This window comes from Camelus dromedarius, chromosome 17 (genome assembly GCF_036321535.1).
Source record: "Camelus dromedarius isolate mCamDro1 chromosome 17, mCamDro1.pat, whole genome shotgun sequence".
NCBI lineage: Eukaryota > Metazoa > Chordata > Mammalia > Artiodactyla > Camelidae > Camelus > Camelus dromedarius.
Window position 1 is genome coordinate 22326227 of NC_087452.1, and position 21335 is coordinate 22347561.

Sequence of the window (21335 nt, forward strand, 5' to 3'; positions counted from 1 at the left end):
AAAATGACCCTACTCACTATTATGGCTTAGAATTGGGCCACCCAGGTTCACAACAGCTTCTACTGAGTGAGAAGCTAGGTATGAACTTCCAGATTGCTTCCACATACTACGTAAGCTACATTCTACATACCTCTCTTCTACAGACGTATGTAGAAGGAATCAGAAACCTCATATTTTTATGCACGTATATGAGTGTCTATGTATACGAGTACATATACGTACACGCATGTGCATATTTCTGTGATGCGGATATGGATACAGATACAGATATGGGTATCTAGGTATTAGAGAGAACATTTGAGTGCTTGCTAAGTACGAAATTATTTGTCTCCCATAATATCACAATAGTCATCATCCCTATTTATTTGATTTTACTTTACTGAAATATAGTCGATTTACAACATTGTGTTGTACAGCATAGTGATTCAGTTATACACATATATGTGTTCTTTTTCATACGCTTTTCCATTATAGGTTACTATAAGTTATTGAATATAGTTCCCTGTGCTCTACAGTAGGACCTTGTCGTTTATCTATGTGATATATAGTAGTCAGTATTCAGTATTTGCAAATCCCATTGGAGGAACCTAAATGTCCATCAACAGATGATTAGATGAAGGAGTTCTGGTATTTATATACAATGGAATACTACTCAGCCATAAAACAGAAGGAAGTGATGCCATTTGCAGCAACATGAATGGCCCTGGAGACTGTCATACTAAGGGAAATGAGTCAGAAAGAGAAGGACAAGTGTCATACGGTATCACTTATATGTAGAATCTCAACAAATGGCACAAACGAACGTACCTCTGAAACAAGCAGACTCACAGGCATAGAAAGCAAACTTATTTTTTGTTTTTGGGGGGAAGGCGGGGGAGGGATAAATCAGGAGTTTGGGATTTGCAGATGCTAACCGTCACCTCCATTTTAAAGATAAGTAAATTCAGCGTTGAGAGGTTAAGGAACGTGCCCGAGACCGCACAGCTGGTGACGCAGGCATCTGGACTTGAGTCTTCCCTGTCAACTATTCCTGTCTGTTACACTTGAGTCACCCTGTGAGATAAAAACTATCATAACACTTTCAACAAGCATGTGGGATCACAAGGGAAGGAATGATTCATTTTGACTTGGGAGGGGTGGGGAACGCTTCCCAGAGGTGGTGACATTTGAGCTGGTCTCAAAGAATGACTAGGGCCATGTGGGTGGGAAGGATGAAGTCTCCTGGGACAACTTATTATTTTGTTTTAATTTATTGTTTATTTTTTTTATGGAAGTAGAGTTGATGTACAATGTTGTTGTTGGCCAAATGTATAATATACCATCATAAGAGTAGCTCTCCCTGGTTGATCAGGAGGTGAGAAATGGACTCAGGACCCCTGTCTTCTTGTGCATCTTCTGAGTGTTGCCATCACCATAAATATAACTGATCCTAATTCCTGAGGCTGCATCTTGTCTGGTTGTGTAGCAGGCTTGTCTGTCACCCTGGGGGACGAAAGCAAAGCCTCTCACCAGAAGATGACCTGCACCAGGGTTGGTGGCCTGGTATCGAATCGTGTGTTCCTCTCTCCACTGTGTTCACGATTTCGGTTTGTTTCCACCCGGCTGTGTGTTAGTGTAAAGGAATAAAGTTCATAAATAATAGAGGAGGTGAAAGTAGGTAATGAGGCTCCAGCTTCATCCCATCAGCAGGCTAAGGCAAGACCATTAAATATTTATTGAATTGTTGCGTTAACATGTTCTCTGTGCCTGCTGTGGACGCCAGAACTCTCTGGAGAGTGCAGTTGTCTGCCACCAAGCAAGAGAAAGGGGACTGTGGCCACCCCGAAGCATACGCCTCTGTTTTCACAAGCCTCTGTCCATCTCGGGGCCCCAAAGGGAGGGTACGAATAATTGCTAGTTGCTGGAGGACACTCTGATGAAGTCGCAGAGTGTCAGACACACCGGCGCTGGTGAAGCATCGGCAGGTGCCCCACCTTGAAACGCCTCTCGGGACATCAGCCAGCCTTTCCCACGCACGTCCCAAGTTGCCCTTTGATTTTTTTTTTTTTCTTCAAGGCCACTGTTTCTTGAGAGTTTGGTTGCTGATTATTTTAACTGTGATAAACCAGGGTAAGATGAAGGTCTTTGCTTCTTCTCTTTTTTTTTCCCCTCCATCCTAGTTGAAAGAATTCTGTAAAAGGGGCTGTGTTGGCCTGGGTGAGAGACTGCAGACCGCATCCAGGGCTGGTCCCGTGGTCACCTTCCAAATAAGGCCTGGTCTAGGTACTCCAGCCGCCGCGAGGTCTTGAGCTGGTCAAGGAGTCAATTATTATGCATTAAAAAGCAATTTGTCATCTAGCGTTGTGAACTCTTGTGTTATTTTTAGACCAGTCTTTTAACTTATGTGGCATGCAAGAACAGAGTTCCTCCGCGGAACCTCTGGAAGGTTCATGGAAGAGTAAGGAGGGGAGGGAGTGAAGTGGCCGGGGTAGGGGGCAGGTCTCTGGACAACTTTGTGATAACCCCGTAATTCAGTAGTTGGAGGCAAGGACTTTGGAGTCAAACAACAGTTTGGATCCCAGCTCTGCCACTTCCCACTTTTATGGTGTTCAGTGAGTTTACTTACACTGCTGAAGTCTCAGTTTCTTTCCCAATAAAATAGATTAATTATAGTATCTGCCTCCACAAATTGCTGGGAGGACCAAATGCGATAAATGCACATCAAGCCATTTGCAGGGTTCTTGGTACATAGCAATCACTTAGTAATTGGTAGCTGCTGTTACTGTTATTTCTTGAACTTTTAATTTCAACTTTCTAGGCTTTGAACTTTCCCTAAGACTAGATGGGAGGTGAATCTTGAATTATTAAATTATGGACATTTGGAACTGGAAGGTAGCAGAAAGAGATCACCTAATCCAAGGCTTTTTGCAAACAATGGCCCTCTGGCCAAATCCCACCTGCAGCCTTTTTTTGTAAATAAAGTTTTATTAGAACACATCCATGCCCATTCATGTATATACTGCCCATGGCTCCTGTTACACTGCAGGGACAGAGTTGAATAGTTGTGACAGGAACTGTATGGAGTCCTTGGCCCTCAAAGGCTAATATCTTTACTCTCTTACTTAAAAGCTGACCCCTGATCTAATCTGCTGAGGTTTTACCCCTGAGAAAACCGAGTCCCAGAGAAAGGCAAAGACTTGCCAAGATGTAAAGCCGACTCTTGAGCATCAGCTTCCTGACTCCTGTGCTGGTGCAACCCCCCCCACCCTGGCCACCACCTCCCCTCAGTTTGCATACTGCCTCCTGGAAGGGTTACATGAAGCACAGAGAAAAGCTCAGGCCAGTTGAAAATTATTGCAGAAATGCTTCTGACCAGCCACTAGACCAGTTCTACCTTGGAGGAAACGACTTCTTAAGAGGTTAAGGATCGTGCCCACCGCTCCGTTACTGTATCAGCTGAAGGGCTTCCAGTCTCAGGCTCATTTTTCTCCATCCAGGCAACGAATGGGTGGGGAGGGGGCACACTTCCAAATGACCTCTCTGGCCTGTCCTTGAAGTGGGTGGGGCATATTTAATGGTGACCAAGTATGAACTTGCCTGGGAGAGAAAGCTGGTGGGAGGAGGTAATTTCCATGGGCTTTTTTGGCTTCAGAGTATCTCCCCATGCTGATTGCCTCAGATTTCTCATTCTGTGAAGTCTCCTGGATGAAGCACTTCGTGTAATCCTCCCAACACCCTGCGAAGGTAGGAAACTATGATTTTACAAGGGAGGAGGAGGTAGAAGCTCACAGTAATGAATAATTTGTTCAAGGTTGCTAGGTCATCAGTGGAGCCAGGCCTGAATAAGGGCCGCCAGATTCCAAAGAAAGGAAGGCATGTATTGGGGGTGAGGGAAGGATGTTGGCATGGGTGCAAGATAAGCCTCTTCCTCTTCTTTTTTTGAAGACCATATTGGGTTGACTCAAATGCTTTCTTTTTTTTTTAAATTAAAGTATAGTTGATTTCCAATACTGCGTTAGTCTCTGGTGTACAGCATAATGACAGTTATACATATGTGTGTGTATATATATATATATTCCTTTTCATATTCTTTTCCATTATGCTTTATTACAAGATACTGAGTATAGTTCCCTGTGCTCTACGGTAGGACCTTGTTGTTTATCTGTTTTATATATAGTAGTTAGTATCTGCTAATCTTAAACTCCTAATTTATCCCTCCCCACCTCCTCTCCCCTTTGGTAGTCATAAGTTTGTTTTCTATGTCTGCGAGTCTGTTTCTGTTTCGTAAATATGTTCATTTGTGTCATATTTTAGATTCCACACATAAGTGATATCATATGGTATTTGTCTTTCTCTGTCTGACTTCACTTCACTTAGTATGATAATCTCTAGGTCCATCCATGTTGCAGCAAATGGCCTTATTTCATCAAATGCATTCTTAAACACTTTGCTAGAATGTCTCCAGTGTGTTCCATTAAAATGTGAGTTCACGCATAGGAAGGTCTGACCAGATAGGCGGTAAGTCATGTCTGTGTGCAAAGTGGCGAGAGACCCCCCCGTCCGTAGACAGTACAGCAGGGCAGAGGAATACATCTGCCATGCTCAGTGATGTGTCCCCAAAGCCTAGAACAGAGGCTGACATGTATTAGGAGCTTAGTAAATATTTGTGGAGTATTGGACAAACTAGAATTCAAGATGTGAAATGTCATTGGTTAAAATGAGCAAATGTAACTGGGTTGCTGTTCGGCAAAGGAAAACCCAGTCTGGGTGAAGGGGCCCAGATGCAGACTCAGAAATGGGAAACTTCAGACCCACCACTGGGGCTGAGCAGCAGTGGGAAACCGACACCCAGCTGTGAGCACGTCCCCGTCTCTGACACTCGTGGTACTTCTCTGCCTTGTGTGCAAAATGGACTCTGTCTTTTGACTGAAATGTTAAGGGAGATCTTACAGCTGTTTGGTTCGCACTAGAGGAGTACTGAATACAGACTTGGAGGAAGTGAGGTGTGCTGGTACTGGGGGTGTCCCAGGCAGAGGGACCAGCACACAGAGTGCACCTCGTGTGTCGAGGAGCATCGAGGAGGAGACCCTGGGGCCGGAGCAAGGGTGGGTGAGCAGGGACGGGGGAGATGCCGGGCAGGTAAGACCTTGCTGACCTGGAAGAGGATGTGGGTTTTCACTCTGTGCTACGGGGGGGAGCCCTCGTTGGACCTCACCCACACGGTAAATCAGGACTCTCTGGGTTGCAAAGTTCTCAATCTCAGGTCAAACCAGTACAAACCAAGAAGGAATTTATCGGCTGGTGGAACTGGGAATTCTGAGGGGTGGGGCTTGTTGCAGGCGCTGTGGATGAATATTCTTACACTACATCGTGGTGGCTCTCTCTTCCCTCATGTCTGCACTCCTGTGCATTGGCTACATTTCCTTCTACCTGCCACCAGAGATGACCGTTGGCTGCTCCAGACCCACGAGTGCAGTTACCTCAGGAGTGAAGGTTTCCCATTCTTCCGGTGTTTACATCAGTACCCTCCCTGCCAAACCCGTAGTATTGATTGGCCCTTGCTTTGACGTACACACTCCTGGACCTATCAAGGGCGGGAGTGGGCAGTGCGGGGCGCTGTGGTTGGTCAGTCAGGGTCACGTGCCCCCTACAGGCAAGGTAAACATGGCTTCTCTATAAATAGCCCAGTGATTCTCAGTCTTCTCACTCAGCGGGCACTAGTCAAAGTCTTGACACTATTTTGAATTTCACAATTTGGAGGAGGGGATGCCACTGGCACTAGTGGGTGGAGGCCAGGGACACTGCCAAATACCCTACAGGACACAGGACAGCCTCCCACACCAAAGAATTATCCAGCCCCGAATATCAATAGTTGACAAACCCAATATAGCCCCGTGAGATTATAGGTCCATAAGGATGTTGTGATGCAGACCCAGTAACCGTCTGGCTCTCACGGCCGTCCATAATACCTGCTGATCGGTGACACTGGTTGAGAGGAGAAAGCAGGGTTTGCTTTGGTGGCAAAGGAAGGGAAGTAGAATCGAACCCTAGAATTTGAAATCTCGGTTTCAAGTCTACCTTGGCTCCTTAGATGTTTTCACACCTTGAACAAATCATTAAGTTTCTGTTTTCAGAAAATAGATGAGGAAAAGCCCCAGGTCACCCAGGGGCTGGGAATGTGGGATTCAGAGCTCCATGTGAACACAGTTCATAAGCTGATAAACCCCACGAGTCGTTCATTCTAGTGGAGAGCCTCTCGAGTGCACAGTGCCTAGCTCCCGTCAGCATCCACGAAACGGTCTCGGCCTTCAGGGAGCATCCGTTAACAGTTTGGGTGGTAGGAACATGCTTAGTACAAGACTGCAGGTAGGAAAGCAGCCCCCGAGAGGGTCAGGGGGATTCAGACCTGGACAACAGACTGTTCTGGGAGTGGAACAGGATGGATAAGCTGTAGGGTTCAAGGAAAAGGGCCGTGTGGTCTTCAAGGCATTTACTGTGTAACTTGCCTCCAGTTGGGGGTTGAGCTGTGCAGTAAGGAAAGGTTAGTTGTGTGGTTTGTTGGCAAGTTATCATCTTTTTCACTGAGCCTCCATTTGACAGGACCAGGACTCCAAATAATGCAGCTGCTGTTTAGATTTTTTTTTCCTGGATTATTAATGTTTTTGTATTACTTTATAGAAAGGGGAAAGACTGTCAGCGTTTTAAAGGTAGTAAATCATATTGAGGAGAAGTTTCATGTATTTGTAAATCAGAGGAATTTACTTTTAATCATAGCCTAAGATGACTGCTTTGAGTAAGGAATCAAAAAAGAATTTCCCTGAAGAGTTGAATTCTCCACTCATTTATTTCTCAGCATCACTTAAGTTCAGTTGCTCTAGCCAGGGTTGTGTTATCATGATGTCTATGGAGTCTCCTGTTACTGTTTTGATTCTCTTTCCTAAGAGAGTCCATCGGGATAAAAGGTTTGCCACATTTTGCAATATGGAATAGTGGGAGGGGGTAATGTTTTGTTTTGTTTTAAGAGGTGATACATTACCCAAGTGAAGGAACAAGGTTTTCCAGCTGGATTTGTCTCCTTGGCTTCACCTCTCACTCCTTTGATGTGAATTGTGATTGATCTGTGATTCAAGTCACCACCTGCCTGACAGTGAGAGAGGTTGACCTTTTGCTCTTTATGTGGCGGCGGACTTTAATTATTAGCCTGCAGTTTACCGAATGTGTGGGCGTCCCCATATCCCCACGATGGCTGCACGTTAATTAACATCTTCCTGGTCCTTTCTGATTGGAAATTTATTGAAGAAGAGAGGCAATTTCCCTTTTGGAGTTGAGTGGCAAGGTTTTTTGTTTTTTCTCTCTTTTGCCCTATGATTTGCCATTTGCCCATTATTGAATGCTTTCCTTGAAACGAAGAAGGAAGATGGCAGAGGAGTTAGATGAAACCATGTTCTGCCAAGACAGATCATTAGCAAGATGGTAGTGGGAGTGATTCATGAAGATTAACTGATGTTAAGTGAATTCTTTCTAATGTGAATTTAAATTTTCATCTGGTAAGATGGTGGGCTGCCTTTAAAAAAAAAAAAGTATTATGTGTTCCGCTTTCTGTTGCAAAAGAAATTTCAGTGAGTAAAGTTTCAGTTACGTAAGGTTGATAGATGATGGTTGGGTGTTCAAATTTTACAGATTGGGGTGTGCAGACTGTCAGTTTTCCTGACCCAACTAAGGAATGAATAGCTGCTTTCTCCATTGGTGACTGGCCAGTGAAAAACCAGTCCAGACCCAAAGTCACTTTGATCTCCAGATGGTTTTCCCCGGCTACTTGTGTTTGAGGCCCGTTAGAAAATGAAATTCCATGCTCTAAGTGCTAATTAAATTAATTTTCTTCATTAAGAATCGATTTGAGTTGTCAGCTCAGTGGTACCCCACACCAGAAGGCCTGTCTCATATGAAGTCTTTCTAGCTCAACACGTAGCTAAAGAAACTTGACGGGGAAGATAGTTCCTTTTCTCCTGTGTCATGGTCATGGCCTCAGTTACTTTCAATTAGGACCTACAGTAATTCAGTCTGTGCACTCTTTCTTTTGAAATGATGTCTTAGTAAGTAAAGGGAAAGAACTTCGTGCCTTGCTTCTAATTGCTGCAAAGTTTTGCACAGCTAAACAGTGGAACCAAAATGATCCACCTACAATTAAAGCCTGAATCAGTAAGATACAGCAGGTTATATATGATGCAAGACAAAAAGATTGTAGAATAGGATGTCTTTATTCCCTGAGGATAATAGTCATTTTAGAGCATTAGTTACTCTTTTTAAATCAGGACGCTTACAGGTAATCTGTAGCCTATAAATAAATGGCAAGGTGGTATAAATAGTATGATGCTGCTTCAAAAAGAAAGAAAAACTCACTTGTATCTTAGGCACATTAAAATGCATGCATAGTAATACCTGCGATTATTAAACTGTATTTTAATTTTATATCTTTGAGGAGCTTTCTGTTCAAATGAGAAAAAAAATATATGATCTAAATAATTACAATATATCATGTGATCAGAGAGCCTGGCCTGCTGGAGAAGGATTCTGTACTGGAAACTGACCAATCGGGAATCCCAGATTCTCAATGTCGCCCTGCCAGTGACTGCTGGCTAGCACTGTGGCTTTAGACAAGTCACATGGCCTGTTTTAGGGTCAGGGTTTTCATCTACAAAATGAGATGTTCAAATATGTGATCTCGAATATATGAATTTTTGTTTTTTGTTTTTAAATGAGCCATGAAGACCTTCCTGTGAATACGTATCGATGAGCCCTGGGATGAACCACGTGGATAGATCTTGACCCCTCCTTCTCTGGGATGCCTGCCTGTATTAAGGGGCAGGGAAACCTGAGAACTTTATGAAGGCTCTTTCTACCAGGAACTTGATTGAAATGAAGGCTGGGCGTAGCATGGGAGAATGAGAGCCCTGGCTGTGAATGTCTTTACCTCTCATGTTTAAGCGTCCAATTCAGGGGTCCTCAAAGTGGGATCCCCAGATCACTGGAGGGATTTTGTTCTTGAGAGATATTCAGGAGAACCCAAAACCAATAGGAAAAGTCCTAGTGAACTATCACTTAAAAGGGAATTATCACTTTGCACAAATCCCAGAGTTACAGGCAAGTTGAGAACACATGGTTATTAGATACCTGGACCTTTCACCTTGTTTTCTTATGTACCTGAGAGCTCTGAGGCCACATTTGGGTTTCAGATGATAGAATCTTCAGCTGGAGAATGCTCAGCTGTCAGTTACAGTGAATTTGCAACTTTTCAGAAATCATCATTGAAACCAAAAGAGAAATCTTCCCCCATGGCTTTCTCAATTTAAATGCTTGGCCTCGTTGGAGAAACAGTTAGAGCTACCTAGTTGAAAATGCCGGAAGTGCTCAGTGCATCCTCCTACAGTCTACCTGAACACATATCCCCCCCCCTTCGAGGTCCTCAATTTTCTTTAAGATCTTCTGTTGTTATGAGTGTGGACTCTGATTCCAAATAGAAGCATGTATTTACATCCACATGTGCAACATGAGTCTCGGGGTATTTTGAGTGCACGATTTAAAAGTGGAAAGATGGAGGTGAGGGCCACTAGCACTTAGACAGCTTTGACTGCAAAAATTTCTAATCCGTTATTTCCCAGTTTTCCCCAGTTTGAGAAACCGGGTATACCCTGAGAGGCGGCTTTCCTGTTCTTCCTCGTCTACTCATTTAATCCTTTTTGTTACGAAACACTTGAAAATACTAGAATTTTTGGCAGGACATTTTAGGGGATTAAAATTGAACTTTTTTTTTTTTAAGCAAGCTTTGGAAAACGAAAAAAAAAAAAGTTTCCAATGTCATCTGTCCAGTGAACACACAATTTTTCTTTCAGGAAGATTGGCTTGAAATTTCCCTATGCTTCTTACCCCTGATTATTAATAATTCACCCCATTGATCTAAATGGCTAAATGACTTAATTCCACATTCTTTAGGCTGGATGTTGATTTTGTAGTATACTTCTTTGATAAGAAAAATAATTTAGAGTCATTGATCAAAATTGGACAACCCAGTTTGGAAGGATTCAGGGTATCCTTTTATATGTCACGACACTTTGGTTGAGAACCGTTGGTCTACGGACAACCTCAGTGTAGTCATATATGTGTAGTATGTATGCAGTGCAATCTTTCTGTTTTCTATATCTGTGTATCAAGTTGTGATCTATTTGAGTCAAGGACTGCTTTATTCTTCCTGTAACCCTGGCGAGCAAATGAGGCTCAGATCATGCTAAATAGCGGTTTGTTGAAGGCATGTATGGATATACCCATTCTCTCTGTCTCTGTCTCTTTTTCTCTCTCTCTCTGTCTCTGTCTCACACACACACACAGTCACACACCCCAGCCCACCAGCCATTCATTCATTTTATATCCTCTAGGCTTATCACCTTTTTCTTTCATTGTTGTCACCCAGTGGCCAACATCAAAATGTCCAGCATGTGTCCACTAAATCCAGGGTAATGAAATGTCCACCTCAGCCAGAGAGAGCTCCCTTCTAAACATGACTAGGTAATTCTTCCCAACATTTTCACGTGAGAGACTAATTACTGCCTCACTTACTACATGACTCCCTCTTCCTGCTGACTCATCTCATAACTTCCCTTACGAGGAAAAAGAACAATTAAGTATACAAATTGGAGCATATCGAGGTGGTGTTTTTCCACTTGAGCTGAGATCCCGTGGTTTCTAGCTGTGGTTACCGAGTGGTAGAACAAACATGTTCACTGAGCAAAATCAAACAATGTGAAGTACTCCATGACTAGGGTTGATTTCACCGAAATATTCCCAAATGTTGGAAGGGTCTCTTTGAGCCACTGCTGTGGTTTCATGCAAGGTGGCACTTCTTTTTCTCCTAATTGTTCTTCTTTTGTCTTTGATAGACTGCTTCATCACATGTATGGTAGGTAGATTTAAAGACTTCACTTGTCCCATTCCATCATTTGGCTGCCACAAATTGGAATACTAACAATTATAAGATGAATGAGCATGCGTAGTATAGAAATAACATACTAGGAGGCTCAAAGATAGAATTTTATGGGGCGGAGGTGATTACAGGCATTGGGTGTTGTATGGTCAGGCCATCCAAGATGGCTGTTCTCTTGCTCTCCGCACATCCCCTGCTGGACCAGTCCCTGCCTCACCTACATCCTACTCACCTGACTGAGCTTACCTCTTAATCAGCGAGCCTAATACATGCTTGCCCCATTGCCAGCTAGCGATTAATCTTTAGATCAGAAAGATCAGGGGGAAGGTGTAGCTCAGTGGTAGGGCATGTGCTTGGCATGCACGAGGTCCTGGGTTCAATTCCCAGTACCTACATTAAAAAATTAAAAAATAGGTAAATAAATAAAAGCCTAATTATATCCCCCTACCCCCCAAAAAAAGATTAAACCCCACTATGATAGTTTATCAAAGGGGAGACATCTGCCCCATGGAAGTTGTTATCCGGAGGGGCTATGAGTGACCTGTCCGTCAGCTGGTTTCCTTGGTAACTGATGAGCCAAATGGTAACCTCCCTCTGCCCACTTCTGCCACGCTCCCCTGTAGCGAAGACTACTGCCATGTCCTGTCTGCTGTCTGCCATCATGGGCTGTTGTTCCAGGACCTTGTTTCAGATGTATAAGCTCCCCCTAGCCATTAAACTATTGATGTCTCTGTCCTTGACTCCGGGCTCTTTTTTCAGGCTTGGAGGACTGTGGGGTACAGCCCAACAGGTCCAAAGACCAAAAATGTGTATTTCTTGAAGTGGACTAGGTCCTAATCGTAATTAATCCCTCCTATTTCAGAGCCTCAGTTTACATATCTGTTAGATGAGCTGATAAAATCTGACACCTACCCACATCTGTTTTTCTTAATCATAAAAATAACAGCGGACATCATTGTGCTCTTACTCTCAGGCACTGTGCTAAGGGCTTCACCTGCATTTTCTCCTTGAGTCCACAGAAGAATCTTATCTGTCCCCATCTTACACAGAGAGGCTCACAGAGGTGGAATAATTCTTCGTCCACAAACCTAGTAGGTGGCGGAGCTGAGATTCTGACTCGGGCATGTTTGATACCAGAATTTGTGTTCTTAACCTCCGCCTTCCATAGCTGCCAAAGAGGCAGTCATCACTTGTTGCAAGGTAGGATTTGTAGGATTTCTGGACCACTGGTCCCCGGCAGGGGCACCGGGGGACATACGGCAATATCTGGAGACATTTTTACTTACCGCAGCAGGGAAGAGGAGGGCTACCAGCATCTGGTGGATAGAAGTCAGGGAAGCTAAAAAGCACCGGTACAGTACGGGGCATAGACCCTCACAGCCAGGAATTATCTGGCACAAATTGTCCATGTTGCCAAAGTCAAGAAATCCTTCTTTAAGCCCAGCCTAGAAATTCTTCTTTACCACCATCCACAGAGGATAAATAAAAAGTGCCTGTCCTTGAGGGATGGTATCCTATTTCTAGAGTTGTGTACACGAGTAGATATCAGTACATCTCTGTATTTAAGAGTCACTGGTGTTGGTACAAGACAGACCTAAGTTCCAACCCCTGTTCTGTCACTTTCTCTCTTTCTTTAGGGTCATCATTGGCATGACCTCATGTTTCTCATCCCTCAAATGGGGATGGTCATTCCCTGTCTTGGGATGACTGGGACACTGTAAGTGCCCAATTAATCCTTCTGACCATCTCTCATCATTGTCCCTTCCTTGTATAAACATCTCAGTCAGCCTGTGCTCTTACAGAGGGCCAGGTGTGCTCTTGGCTCCACTGTTAATGCTGGCAGGACCCACAGACTCATTCGTGGACTGGTGTTCAGGGTCATAAACATACAGGAGATGGAGTATGTGAAACGCACCCAAGGAGAAGCAGCTATAAAGTGAGGGTGGCCCCGAGCAAATGCAGGAGGCAGGTCTGTGAAAGCAAAAAAAATCCAGAAATCTTGGCCCCTGGCCAAGGCATCAATTGAAGTGGACTCTCAGGGTTGGTTAGTTTTATTGTAGAATAAATTGTTGCTCTACAATGTAAATGGAAAATTAACTTGTGTAACCAATCAAAAAAAAATGTCTGTGATTGTCTGTGCGAACATTCCGCTCGGATGAGTTGAAGATTTATGTAGTTTTCTTTCAAGAGGCCTTTTCTGGAGCAGGCAGGGTGGGGAAAAGGGCACAAGTTAAGGAAGGAGGGAGGGCGGTCAGGTGGAGGAATTTCCTTGGTGGAAAGGCCCCTGAGAAAAATGTGTCATTGGAGAAATGCTGTACTGGGTTCATGTCACTTAAGTGAAAATGCAGGGTTCCAGGTAGACTGCTGAGAAGGTGACATTAAATATGCCCTTTTCCTGCTTTAAGAAAAGGTCATTATCGTCTTGTGCATATTATTTATTTATTTGGGTCAGTGTGGGAATGGGAAGGCATCTCTATAATATAAAGTCCTGAAAGCTGGTGGGTGTTAAAGTACACACACACACACACACACACACACACACACAGACACACACACACACGTACACACACACGTACACACACATGTACATGTACAGATGCACATTTATTTCTGTGTAAGTAGATACAGGAGACAGGGAGCAGGCTGACAAATGGGAACTGACTCTCTGCCCTGGTGTTTAGGAGAGAATCCGCAGGGACTGTGGGAAACTAGAGGCCGGGTCCTCAGGGAAGAGGGCTGCCCCATTCAGCTCCAGCTGATCACTGCTCTTGGGAACTTAAGTTCAGAGTGGCCAGATCTGAGAGAGAGCTTTTTTTTTTGTTTTTATTTTTCCTAAGAGACGCTGTGGTGTGGATGTAGGGTTGGCAAACCAGGACCGGCAGGCTGAATCTGGCCCAGCCCTTATTTTGAGAAAGTTTTTTGGGGATGTAGCCACGCCCATCTGCTTATAGGTTGTTAGCTGTGAGGCTTGAGCAGCAGAGATGAAGAGCTGTGACGGAGACGGAGACCACGTGGCCATCAGAGCCTGCCACATCTACTGCCTGGCCCTTTATCAAGTTTCCTGACCTCTGCTGTGGGCCCAATAAGACGCTTAGGTGGGCGGAATTCCACCTCCAGGCCTCCAGCCTGCCATCGTGGGCCCCTCAGAGGCCCCTCCTGTCTCTCTGCCCTTGCTCACCCCTTCTCCCTCTTTTTTTGGCTCTCAACAGAAGTTCCCGGTGATCACTTAGGCCGCTGGGTCTCCAACTTAAGCCTGCGTGCAGAATCCCCTGGAGGGCTTGTGCAAACCGGGGTGACCAGGCTCCTCCTCCAGATTCAGTAGGTCCGGGTGGGGCCTGGGACTCTGCCTGGTCAACAGATTCCCTGGGGGAGCGGATTCCGCTGGTCCAGGGTCGCACTGGACACCCAAGAACTCAGACACGCCGTGCTGTGGGGGAGGCTGGAGTGCACTCACTCGCTCCAGCAGGCAGGTGACTGGATTGGCCAAGGGAGAGGAAGGGATGCTGTAGAACCCCGGGGCCAGACGCACTGAGGCCCTGCCTGGCCCCCACAGGGACAGGAAGCATTCTCTGGATCCTTAGGGTCCAGCAGAGTTGCTGCGTTTCCTCACTTTGAAGAGCATCCAGGCCCCACTTCATTAGCCTGTAAATGGCTCTAACAGCATGGAAAGTGCTCAGCACCTCATTTCATTGCGCTTCGCTTTGTTGGGCTTTGCGGGTACAGTGTTTTTGTTTTTGTTTTTGTTTTTGTTTTTGTTTTTTATAAATTGAAGATTTGTGGCAACCCTGCCTGGAGCGAGTCTGTTGGCACCATTTTTTTCCAACAACATGTGCTCACTTCGTGTTTCTGTGTCACCTTTTGGTAGTTTGCACAATATTTCAGACTTTCGCATTATGATTATGTTCGTTAGGGTGATCTTTGATCAGTGATCTTTGATATTATTACCATTGCGAAAAGATTATGCCTTCACTGAATGCGCAGGTGGTGGTTAGTGTTTTTTAGCAATAAGTATTTTTTAATAAGGATATGTACATTGCTGTTTTTTTTTCCAGACGTAATGCTATTTGCACACTTAGTAGACTACAGTGTAGTGTAAACATAACTTTTATAGGCACTGGGAAACCAAAAAGTTCATTGACTGGCTTTATTGCGATCTTTACTTTATTGCTGCGGACTCAGAGTGAATATGCAGTATTGCCAAGCTGTGCCTGTATTTCCTGCGTCCCCATGAAGAGGGGCTGTCGCTGGCCGAGCCTGCGTTCGCAACAAGGGCAGGAACGTGGCCATTAGTCCTGGGGCACCTTGTTCTTCCAGCTGCTCTCCTTGGCCTGCTTAGTCTCCTGGAGGGTCAGTGTCATCCCCATAACTGGCCAAACCCAGTGCGCCTTAACATCCAGATCAGCCCAAACCTGGGATGGATGGAGTCGGAAGAACGGATTCCGCTGGCCAAATGGAAATTTAAAGAACAGCAATGAATTGGAGGGGGAAAAAAAAGAGGAAATAGATTCAGAAGTTAGATGAACACTAGTAGCTATTTTGATTTCTCCAAGCCTCAGTTTCTTTGCCTGTGATAAAGAACGATTGATGTAACCTTGAAGGATTGTCCTGAGGGTTAAGTGAGATGTTGTGAAGGCAGTAAATATGACCTATAAATCTGGCTTATACATCTTCTCTCCACTTATGTCCTTATGGCGAGGTACTCCTGAGAGCAGTCACTTTAAGAGATTTCCCAAAGCCTTTGGACTGTCTGCAGGTAGCCCCTGGTGGTTCTGATTTGGCTCTGCCAAGGGGTCCCTCCAAGCAGCACTCCATCTTCTCAGGGAGGATGCATCGGATCACGAGCAGACTCTAACCTTTCATTCTTGGTGTTTCTGGTTGCCAGTAACGTGGCACCCCTGACTGCAGCCAGCTGAACCCCTTCTGTGCATCTTGTTTTTGGCTAGGCTCCTAACAGCCCTTCCTTCTACAGCTGCCCCAGCTGTGATGAGCTGAGCAGTGAAGACTCTGCCAGCCTCAGCCCCCAGCAAGGCTCCTTGTGTGCCATTTAAGGGAAGAGGAATGTGCCCCTGCCTGATGAGTCAGGAGCTGCTCCCTTGGAGAAGGGGCGCTAAATAATTCACTACAGCAGCCTGCTCTGACATCCATATGGGCCTGTCCCCCGGTGACCTCGAAGACACCCCAGCAGGGCTCCAGCTTGTATTGGTGTCAGGGGGAGCAGGAGGAATAAACGAGGCAGCGGGAAAATGTGCCCTGGCTGTCAGGGAGTCTGAAGGCCATTCAGCTGGGGAGGAGCTCAGCCCGGGGTGGGGACTGATCCATGGGCGCTGATGGCCCCTCCAGCCGGAGGGCTTTGGATCATGCCTCACTGTCCTGACTGATGCTACATTTGCCCTCAGACTTGATTAGCATTTTTAAAGAACCTGCTGTGTGCTTGGCAACCGTACCTGTGTTTTCTCATATAATCCATAAAGTCCATGAGACAGAGACTGTCACATGAGGCTCAGAGAGAAAAAGTGACTTGTCCCGTTTCACACAGCTAATAATAAGGTGCAGAGGCAGGAGTTGCCCTTGGATTCATCCTACCTGACAGAGTGCCTGGTACCCAGAAGTCCTGGCCACCGGGAAACTCTCTCCCTCCTCCCGACACTGGCTCTCCTGGTGGCTCAAATGCCCCCATGTGAGGCCAAACACTGCCTGCTTCTCTGAAGGGAAGCAGGTTACGATGCATAAGTAAACCTCTGCCACTGCTTGTTTCGGCTGGAAGTTCAAGTTATGAAGCCTTTTTTTTTTTTTTTTTTTTTTTTGTAGTTTGGACTCTGCCTTGGCCCGGTCCTCTGCTGAGCAAGATGGAGACTGGGAGACAGATGGTGTTCAAGGAGCTTGCTCCTTAGGGGAATGGGAGGGTCTTGAGGCAGAATTCCCAGGTTCTGCAGGGCCTCATTTAACCTGGGGGCTGAGGAATGGGAGCACAGGCCTGGAGGAGGGGAATGATAGACTGGAACTGAAGCAAACACTAGTGAGGCTTTTTCTCAGCCCAGCGAGCCAAGAAGACTTAGTTCTGTAGCTCCAGGAAGGTAATTTTGCATAATACATCATACGAGCAATCCACCTTCATAGCCACTCATTAAATGCACAGATCACCCCAGTATGATGGCTGGGCAGGTCTCTGGTTTCTGTTTTACATATAATAATAACAGTACCTAACACTCATTGAGTCCTCCTGGTATGCCGAACACTGCAAAATGCCTTGTCAAGATTGTTTGAGCTCATATAACAAGAAAAAAATGTTACAGTCAGTTCTCATTATTCATGTTTTTCAAAGGAGGCATCTGAAAAACAGAGTTTAAGTAACTTGCCCAGTGGCACACAGACAGCAAGAGCCAGAGCCCAGGATCAAACACAGGCTTCCTGATTCCAATTCCAGGGCGAGTTCCATGACAGCAGGACTTTCTTTCAAACCACGATAAATTAGATGCCCTTTATAGCAAGCTATTTATAGATTTAAAGAATATTTAAGATGAAAAGTTGCCAAGGTGCACTCCAGCACGGTGGGTTGAGGGATATGTCTGCTCTAGCTATAAATCTCAGTCTTTCTTCTCCATCAGTCATCTGCCTCGTGACATTCACAGGTGTGACAGTCTCCCAGGGCTGTGATCAGCTTCTGCGGAAATTGCAAGCAAATGTTATGTGGAAATATAGGACTGCAGTTATTCATAATTGTCACAGCCATGAATGGATCATCAGCTGTGGCAACTTGTGGTCGGCCACAGCATACACAGGACTGGCTGTGGGCCATGGGCACATCATTCGCTCAACCCATATTTACTGAAGGCCTACTGAGTGCCAGGCACTGTTCCAGGCTTTGAAGTTAGGGTGCTGAGTGAAACTGACAAAAATTCTGCCCCCAGCGCCACCCCCCGCAACCTGCGACGTGGAGCTTGCATTCCAGGGCCCCGTAGGGAATCGGATCACATAGCAATGTAAACAAATAAAACATACAGTGATTTAAGAGTGCCTAGTACTGGGTGTCAACTTCCAAATGGCATTGTGAGGAGCTCAAGTAGACCCTTTAATTAGGGAAACGGTTGTTTGACTGCTGAAAGTTACTTACTAAAAAAACAAACCTTTATGGTTTCTAGAAATTGTCCCAAGGGTATGCAGCAGGTGGAGAAACCTGTTCAAGAAAATCTACTAAATCTTGGTAAGAACAGAGCGTGTGTGACATTTGAGCCATGACTCACTGATCTCCCCTGTTCCCCTCAATACAGATCAGTGTGATGGAAACTATTTTAGAGGAAGGCAGCCAAGAAGGAGGGGCCACATCTCCACCTAGATCTCGATCTAGGGCTATGGTTTCCCCCTGGGAGGGACAACCTCAAAGACTGGCAACACCCTGTCCCTGGACAGGAGCCCTACTTGAGTCAGATCACTGTGGAGCAATTTATGCCCCAAGGTACTGGTGAAAACAATAGAACAATCAGCTAACAGTTAGTGAAGGCTAATAGCTGGGTGTAATACCAATAAACATAGACCAGCCAGGTGCTCAGCGAGATTGTGCCCATGCCCTTTGAGAGGCAACATCAGAGGCTGCACACTGCAGAGGAAACAGGCTTCACTCAACTTGTCTAGCTGGTCACTAAGCAAATAAGCAAAAAACAACAAGCTCCAGAAAAAAGAAGAGGGAGTCAGTAGCCAGAAGTACTACAATGTATTATCTAAAATATTCAGTTCTCAAAAAAGTATCTGGAGTCATACAAAGAAACAAAGTGTGATCAATACACAGGAAAAAAACATAGGCAAAAGAAACTGTCTGTGAGGGGGCCTAAATGTCAGATTTACCAAAGACTTCATGTCAGCTATTATAAATATATTCGAAGAACTCTAGGAAACTATGTCTGAAGAAATAAAGGAAAGCATAGTGACAATGTCTTATCAAATAGAGAATATCAATAAAGAGAAATTATTTTTTTAAAAGAATTATTTAAAGATTGGAAAGTTTAGAGCTAAAAGTAAAATGACTGAAATGAAAATTTCACTTAGATTTAATGTGGAGGAAGCAAGAATCTGCAAACTTGAAGGTAAATTGATAAAAGCTTATGCAATCTGAAGAACAGGAAAAATAAAGAGATATTATTAAATTTGAGAAATGTGAAATACCAATAAACATACCAACATATGTATGATGGGACTAGTTAAAAAAGAGAGAGGAAAAAGGAACAGAAAAGAAATTTGAAGAAATAATGGTAGAAAACAAAATATTAATCTACACATACAGTAAGCTAATGCACTCCAAGAAAGCAAATGCAAAGAGAACCACACTGAGACACATCAGTCAAAATGTTGAAAGACAAAGAGAAAGTCTTGAAAGCAGCAAGAAAAAACGACTAATCACTTACAAGGGGACCCCAACAGAATTAAGAGCAGATTTGGCTGTCTCAGCGAAGACCTTCATAGTCCCTTAAAAGGTTAAACAGAGTTACTTACCACCTGACTCGGCAGTTCCATTCCTAGATACATACCCAAGAAAAGTGAAAACCTACATCCCCACAAAAACTTGGACACCACTGTTGACAATAGCATAATCGATAATTGTCAAAGAGTCGAAACAACCCAGAGGTCCATCATGATGGACATGATGAATGGATGAGTAAAATGTTATCTCCATGCAGTGAAATATGTTTCAGCAGTACAAAAATAATGAAGCTCTGTTCCAAGCTGCAACATGGATGAACCAACCTTGCAAGTATTACACTAAATGAAAGAAGGCAGCTACAAAAGGTCACATATTATATGATTCCATTTCTGTGACATATTCAGAATCGTTAAATTTCAAGAGACGAAAGGCAGATGGGGGTTTGCCTAGGGCTCGAGCTGGGGCAAACAGAAGGTGTTTACTCATTGAGAAGGGGTTTCTTTTGGGGTTGGTAAAAGTGTTCTAAAATCAGATTGTGATAATGGTTGTACAACTGTATGAATATACTAACACCTGTTGAATTGTATACTTTAAATGGGTGAATTGTGTGGTTTGTAAATTGTATCTCAGTACAATTTTAAGATCACTAAGTGCTAAGGAGAAAAATAAGGAAAAAGTTTGGCAGTATTAGGAAGGTGGGAGGAAGGACAGTCTCAGATAGGATGGGAAGCCCTCACGGGGGTGACAGTTTTAAGACTTGAAAAGATGAGTAAGCCAGGCTGCTATCTGCCGGAGGAACATTTCAGACAGAGGGAAGAGCAACTGCAAAGACCTGGAGGCAGGCATGTGCCTGGTGAGTTTGGGGACCAGTGTTTGAGTGACAACAGGGCAGAGAGTGGCAGGAAATGGTGTCAGAGAAGCCATGAGAAGGCCTAGATCTCAAGGGTCTTACTCTGAGATGAGCAGCCTTGGTGGATTTTGAGAGAAGTGTGATATGCTCTGATGTTTGTTTTCAGAGAATCATTATGGTTGCAGTTTTGTGAATAGAGTGAAGAGGGGCAAGAGTAGACTGGGTAGGGGCGAGATTGATGGTGGCTTGCATCTCCATCTAGGAGAAAGACGGTGGGGGCTTGGAGCGGGGTAGACCAGGTAGAGGCGAGAGTTGATGGTGGCTTGCATCTCCATCTAGGAGAAAGACGGTGGGGGCTTGGAGCGGGGTAGACCAGGTAGAGGCGAGATTGATGGTGGCCTGCATCTCCATCTAGGAGAAAGACGGTGGGGGCTTGGAGCGGGGTAGACCAGGTAGAGGCGAGAGTTGATGGTGGCTTGCATCTCCATCTAGGAGAAAGACGGTGGGGGCTTGGAGCGGGGTAGACCAGGTAGAGGCGAGATTGATGGTGGCTTGCATCTCCATCTAGGAGAAAGACGGTGGGGGCTTGGAGCGGGGTAGACCAGGTAGAGGCGAGATTGATGGTGGCTTGCATCTCCATCTAGGAGAAAGACGGTGGGGGCTTGGAGCGGGGTAGACCAGGTAGAGGCGAGAGTTGATGGTGGCTTGCATCTCCATCTAGGAGAAAGACGGTGGGGGCTTGGAGCGGGGTAGACCAGGTAGAGGCGAGATTGATGGTGGCCTGCATCTCCATCTAGGAGAAAGACGGTGGGGGCTTGGAGCGGGGTAGACCAGGTAGAGGCGAGAGTTGATGGTGGCTTGCATCTCCATCTAGGAGAAAGACGGTGGGGGCTTGGAGCGGGGTAGACCAGGTAGAGGCGAGATTGATGGTGGCTTGCATCTCCATCTAGGAGAAAGACGGTGGGGGCTTGGAGCGGGGTAGACCAGGTAGAGGCGAGATTGATGGTGGCTTGCATCTCCATCTAGGAGAAAGACGGTGGGGGCTTGGAGCGGGGTAGACCAGGTAGAGGCGAGAGTTGATGGTGGCTTGCATCTCCATCTAGGAGAAAGACGGTGGG

At 45.2% G+C, this 21335-nt stretch overlaps 1 protein-coding gene and 1 non-coding gene across 7 annotated transcripts in view; both read left to right on the forward strand.

The window, feature by feature from the left end:
* PRICKLE2 (prickle planar cell polarity protein 2) overlaps nucleotides 1–21335 on the forward strand; it is a 313308-nt gene that overhangs the window by 169687 nt on the left and 122286 nt on the right. The gene's annotated exons all lie outside the window — the stretch shown is intronic.
* On the forward strand, nucleotides 11278–11349 carry TRNAA-GGC (transfer RNA alanine (anticodon GGC)). Its single transcript has one exon. It is a non-coding gene; the product is annotated as a tRNA-Ala (tRNA).